Source organism: Octopus bimaculoides, chromosome 14, assembly GCF_001194135.2.
Source record: "Octopus bimaculoides isolate UCB-OBI-ISO-001 chromosome 14, ASM119413v2, whole genome shotgun sequence".
NCBI lineage: Eukaryota > Metazoa > Mollusca > Cephalopoda > Octopoda > Octopodidae > Octopus > Octopus bimaculoides.
The window spans coordinates 3,401,050-3,406,966 of NC_068994.1; the positions used below are offsets into that span (position 1 = coordinate 3,401,050).

General features: G+C 31.8%; 1 protein-coding gene across 1 annotated transcript in view; it reads right to left on the reverse strand.

Annotated features, from left to right (window-relative positions):
* LOC106870077 (zinc finger protein ZFP2) overlaps positions 1-5,146 on the reverse strand; it is a 13,616-nt gene extending 8,470 nt beyond the window's left edge. The window contains exon 1 of the mRNA XM_014916050.2: positions 4,999-5,146. The gene's annotated coding sequence lies outside the window, so the exon portion shown is untranslated. The remainder of the gene's footprint in view (positions 1-4,998) is intronic.
* Between the last annotated feature and the right edge of the window lie 771 nt (positions 5,147-5,917).

Below are 5,917 nucleotides of genomic sequence, written 5' to 3' on the forward strand. Positions count from 1 at the left end.
TATATATATATATATGTAATACATTGATTTATTAGAAAGGTTCTATGGAGCATACGGCAGAACAGATGGTGAATGGACCAAACTTTGATGCTGGGCCTTAAGATCAAAACTACAGTCAACGAAGATTTTGAGCTTTGATAATTAGGAGGAAAAGGGTTTAAGTTATTTGTCTTCGATTTCTTACTGTAGGACAGGACAGACCTGTAGCCATCAAGACAAGGTTTAAGAAAATATGACGTTGTAGCATATTTTGTTTTATGATGATGCAACGAAACTCTTAACTCACAACAACCTTTCTTGTACAACGTTTTAAAACAGTTGTGTGTTTCTTTTGTAAGTCTATTTCAGGAAACCCACATAAAGATCATTGCTAAATATTGATCTATATTCAATACATTTGACCTTGAGTAACAGGTCAGTATTTAAGACAGAATTGACATTTCTCTGGATAGTCACTTTTTTTTTCATTTCACAACGTTTCACTCTTCACGGTGGCTAAATACGTCTATTGATTGTGAAGATTAAGATTTCAACCAACTAACTTTCTACTCAAACAGAAGTCTTGAAAAGAATGTAGATTAACCTTTGATGAACTGAAAATTGACGAAACAGTTTGCATATTTAAAGAAGAAACACACCAAAGATGTATTGAGTCGTTAATTCTTCACTCGTTATTCACTTATTCTTTAAAATACGAATGAATATTCTACCAAAAGTTAAAGCTACATCCGTAGAGCTTGGCTCAATAAGATTCTTTCTGTATAAAAGCATTAAGACTTCTGTTTCACCCATTACTACTTAGCTATTTCTGTACAATTTGTACGAAACCTTTGAGTTATGAGGTCATCATAAATTAAAAATTAAAGTATAAAACAACATCGCTGATTATTTTTATTTCCTAATTTCATTTGATATTTTCTGAAGTTTCGTTCAACTCATGACAAACAACAGATGTTCAAGTCAACACACACACGCACACGCACACACACACACACACACACACACACACACACACACACACACACACACACACACACACACACACACACAGAGCACGTGTAGAAACAACAGAATTCAGAACGGAATCTCTTGTACTGTTGAAACTGGTTTCTATTCTTAGTTGTATTTTTTCTGAAATAGAAACCAAAACCGAAAAGAGAAATATTCTTTTGGGTTCTAACAGAAAGAAAAAAGTTTCTACTCTCTTTCACAAAATATAAATTGAACAACCAGTTATAGAAAATAAAGTCGAGTTGTTGTTAGTTTTCATTCTTTGTTTTATAGAATCTATCCCTAAATCATGGCACCATTTATTAACCATAAAAATGAAAAGGTTTCAGACTTTAAGTAATAAAATAAAGAAACAACAATATTATTTAAACAGTTTGTTTCCACGAAATCTTTGGTTGGATAGACCCATGTAAACATAGAATCTACCCTAGATACTCCAGACAGTCTTTTATCCACCCGAGGCAGTCTTTAAAATCTGACACAAAATGGTCCATAAGTGAGATGATAAAACTATTACATTGACGTATACACCCAGCTGAAACAGACAAGGAGAACTTTTTTTTTTTTTTAAACTATTATCTTTATATTTTCTTAAGATGTTTCAGATAAATTTTCCTAACAAAACACAAAGCAAATTGGTTTTTTTTTTAAATAACAAATCTAAAATAGAAAAGCAAGAGAAATATGTTTAAAGTCAAAAACGAAATAACTACAGAAATTTGGGGTGTATTGTGAAATATATAGTGTTACATTAATCCACCCGGAATTAAATTGCATTAGCTGAGACACTTAGAGACTTTCCATCAAATACATAGACTTTCTGGCAACAGCTTTTTCAAATCTTATGAAGTTTTTTCTTTTAGTCATTTGTTGTAAACTTTCATGTAATTCTGAGAGAGAGCGTTCACAGGCAAAACTGTCCTCCTCCTCTCAAAACTGTATCAGTTATTTTTTATGAGACTAAATCATTTCTCTAGCTTGGTTTTAGTAGTAGGAAATGTTACATGGCTGACAAATGGGATGTAAATTGTTTAAATACTTTCAAATCAGACGTTTTTAGAATAAAGCATAAACAGACTGTATGTTTATAAATAAAAATACTAATTAGATATAAGTGTTGTATATTCGAATTCAGAACCATGGCATCAGGTAGAATTTGTTGGATTATAACAAATTTGAACACATATATTTATGTAACATTATACCCAAGTTAACCAGTTATTTGTATAAAAATATAAAGATTTTTAAGGACAGTTAAAACAGAAATCAAAATGAGAAAAGATTTAACAATTTCTGAGGAGAGATATACTTCTATCAGTTTTAATTTGAATTCATATCAATGTTTTAGTTATAAATTTTGAAAATTAAAAAGCAACATCAACTAATTGCTATTTGTTTATTCGATTGATTTTCCGTAAAATTCTGAATGGTGTTTCAGGTTTTATGTGCAATAATGTACGTGTGTGTGTGTGTGTGTGTATATATATATGTGTGTATGTAATTTATGTATATTATATATATATATATATATATATATATATATATCTTCTCGTTATACATTTTAGACCCTTCTAGTATTTATTAGTCATTCTATGAAGGCTGAATCCCATATTTAACACACACATGCACACGCACGCACGCACACACATGCACACGCACGCACGCACACACATCTTTATATATTTTTATACGTTAGCCTGTCTAGTTCTGTCGTTCTGTGTTAACGAATATTAAGGTGTGTCAATAAGAAACATGTAAAGTTTAATTACAGGTGATAACTAAAATGTTTAATTACAGGAGAAATCTGATATATCGTAGTTTAGATTCTACCTGTAAATAATCACCTCTATATTAAATTGAAAGGAAATACAGTTATTGTTAAATGGAAAAGGAAATATCGGTGAATTAATTAAGGCAACAAAAATATAAATGAAATGACATTAGACCAGAGTCCCAATACATTATACTTTAGAGTATGGTTGTAAGAAAAATGTCAGATTTCAAGAGGAAGATTTACTTTAAGAAATACGAGGAGACATCTTTAAAATTGGAAAATTAACAAGTTATATAAATTAGGAACTTTTTTTAAATACCAAAACATTCAAATTAATTAAGAGTTTATTCAAATGTTGTTGTGTTCTAGTAAATAGAACTGGATAAATCGAACTGCAGTAAATGGGGCTAATCGAAACGAGCAATTATTTGATTTTTTTGTTATATTTGATGAAGAATATGGGGCAAATACACAGTAGTTGAGAAGTAATGATGTATGTCAATATTGTAATGTATGTCATGAAAAGAACATACGTAAGTTTGAGTCCCCTTTTAGTTTATTAATTAATTTATTAATTAGTTATTAATTTTTTTCTTCTCTAGAATCATAAACGGGTCTGGCAAAATCACCGACTGAGAGACTCTAGTTTTATTGTGTGAACGATTAAGGTAGTAACTTTTTGTAAAGACATGAAAATAGAAAAGGGAAAGCCAGGTAAGTTGGTAGAGACGTAGCTATATAAATGAAGGTGTTGTTAGATGAACATAGAATTCCTTTTCGTTATTAGATTCATCCTGATTCTTTTAGGCTGCCCGCCTTTTCACACATGATCAATTGGGTGTCTATATTATTCATTAATTAGCAAATTACTCGATTAACAAAACAATCTTAGTGACATTTAAAGCTGAACTTTATACCGTATCACTAGAATAAATATTAACTGGAACCTATGAAATGTAGCGTAGTGAAGGACATAGATATACAACAGTCTCTCGCCGCCAAGCCACTACACCTATTAACCAATACGTTTAGAGTTACAATCACATATTTTTGTGTTGGAGAATTTTAGCTTTCCAGGTTATTCCTCAACTAGTAAGTTCATTTACTGCCATAATTTTCGAGAGAGAAACTATTTGATATGACTATAAGCCAAAGTCTACAGTTCTACTACCAGCATTAGTGAATAAATTAACTTTAGTTTTTTTTCCTATCTCTTCAAAGGGAGAGACATTGAAAGCAGATCTAGTTTAGATATGGTAGGAAAATAACCAAAATCAATGTAATTTCTTTCAGATGAATTCCAGCAACACAGACAAAAAGAAACAATGAATTCTTGTGAGAGCGTTCAGTGTTTTTTCTTGCCGTTGTTTTCTGTAACATTTCTATGTAGTGGGTAGTAATATTGACCAATTATGGTTTGTCTAGATTATGAGATTATCAAGCAGTTAGCCTCCACATTCCCACTTCTAAATACAAACTGAAAAGTGAAAAATAACTCCAGATAGAAGAAAGGGAACATTGCTATCGATGCTGCAGAAGAGAATCTGATGAAAATTACGTAAATATCTATGTGTCTAGCAGATTGGTTTCTCATCTGGGTCGAAAGCTTTTGAGTGAATCAAGGTCTGTCACGAAAGGTGCCGTCCTAACTTTCCGTAAGGCTTTCAAAGGGAGGACTTTTCTCTCTCTCTACACTTATTGCAACCTGTCAGTCCTGATTGTAAGGATTATTAAACTTAATCAAATTGAACCCTTTTTTTTTTAATAATTTACATTTAGAGAATATTTTAGACATACTTATATATGTGCATGTATGATCATGTATGTATGTATACATATATATATGTGTACGTCTGTATATGTATTTCTATACACACACACATTCATTTATGCATGTGTATGTGTATATATATATATATATATATATATATATATATATATATATGTGTGTGTGTGTGTGTGTGTGTGTGTGTGTGTGTGTGTGTGTGTGTGTGTGTGTGTGTGTGTGTGTGTGTGTATGTGTGCGCGTGTGTGTGCGTATGTTTTTTCTCTATAAAATTTAGGAATTTGGGAATTACAGGAACAATTAAGCAATATTGAAAGGTGGGATATTTTTTTTTCCAATTGGTTTAGAGAAGAGAATTGCTGTGTGTTATTTAGTGGAGTTTCTCTGGTTGTAGCCAGAGCACGGGAGGAGGAGGAGGTCTACAAACCTGGACAGCTGCGCCAGTTATCCGTCACTCGCTGGTTCACCATATATATACACACTTTTGCAGCTACATCAGTGTAGATTTACGCGGCCACCTGAGTAAGAAAGCAAAATACATACACACACTTCACTCACGAAATAATACGACGCACAGACAGACCAGAATTAGTTTTATTTGCGGAATTTTTTTTACCAACAAGCGTCAACATAATGAGTCGGCAACCAAGGAAGAGGGTAGAAGCCAAGGGGAGATAAATCCAACTGTTCACAGGGGAAGGGTAGTGCTCGGCCATGCTTCAGGTCGATTTAGGAGAGAGAGAGAGATGACCGGCTTCTGGTTGGAATATCTTGCGTTATAAAAGCAGACTAAGGTTTAATATACTGTAAGAAAATAGTAAATAGTTTAGGGAACAGTGTTCTGTTGTTGATGGGTTAAATGATGATGTAGATCGCGATTTAGTTGAGCTTGACGAGACGTTCTTAATGGCACAGAACTGTAAACACAAAAGTGTTTTCTAGTTTATATATATAACAGTAACTCATAAAAATATTTATTGTGTTTATTAAATATATATAAGTTTAGTAAAATATATATTTTATTTTGTAATTTTCCTGTTTTGTTTTATTTTGTAAAAAATAAGTGGCAAGCACGAAAATCTCAGTTCTTGACTCATGCCACTTTGTAACTTCTGCTGATCAGTACATACACACACACACACATACATACACACACACATACATACATATATATATATATATATATATATATATATGTATGTATGTATACATACATGTGTGTGTATTCTGTGTATATCCTCTCTATATTTATATTTCCTCGCATGCATGCATACATACACACACACGATTAATATATATATATATATATATATATGTATGTATACACACACATATATATATATATA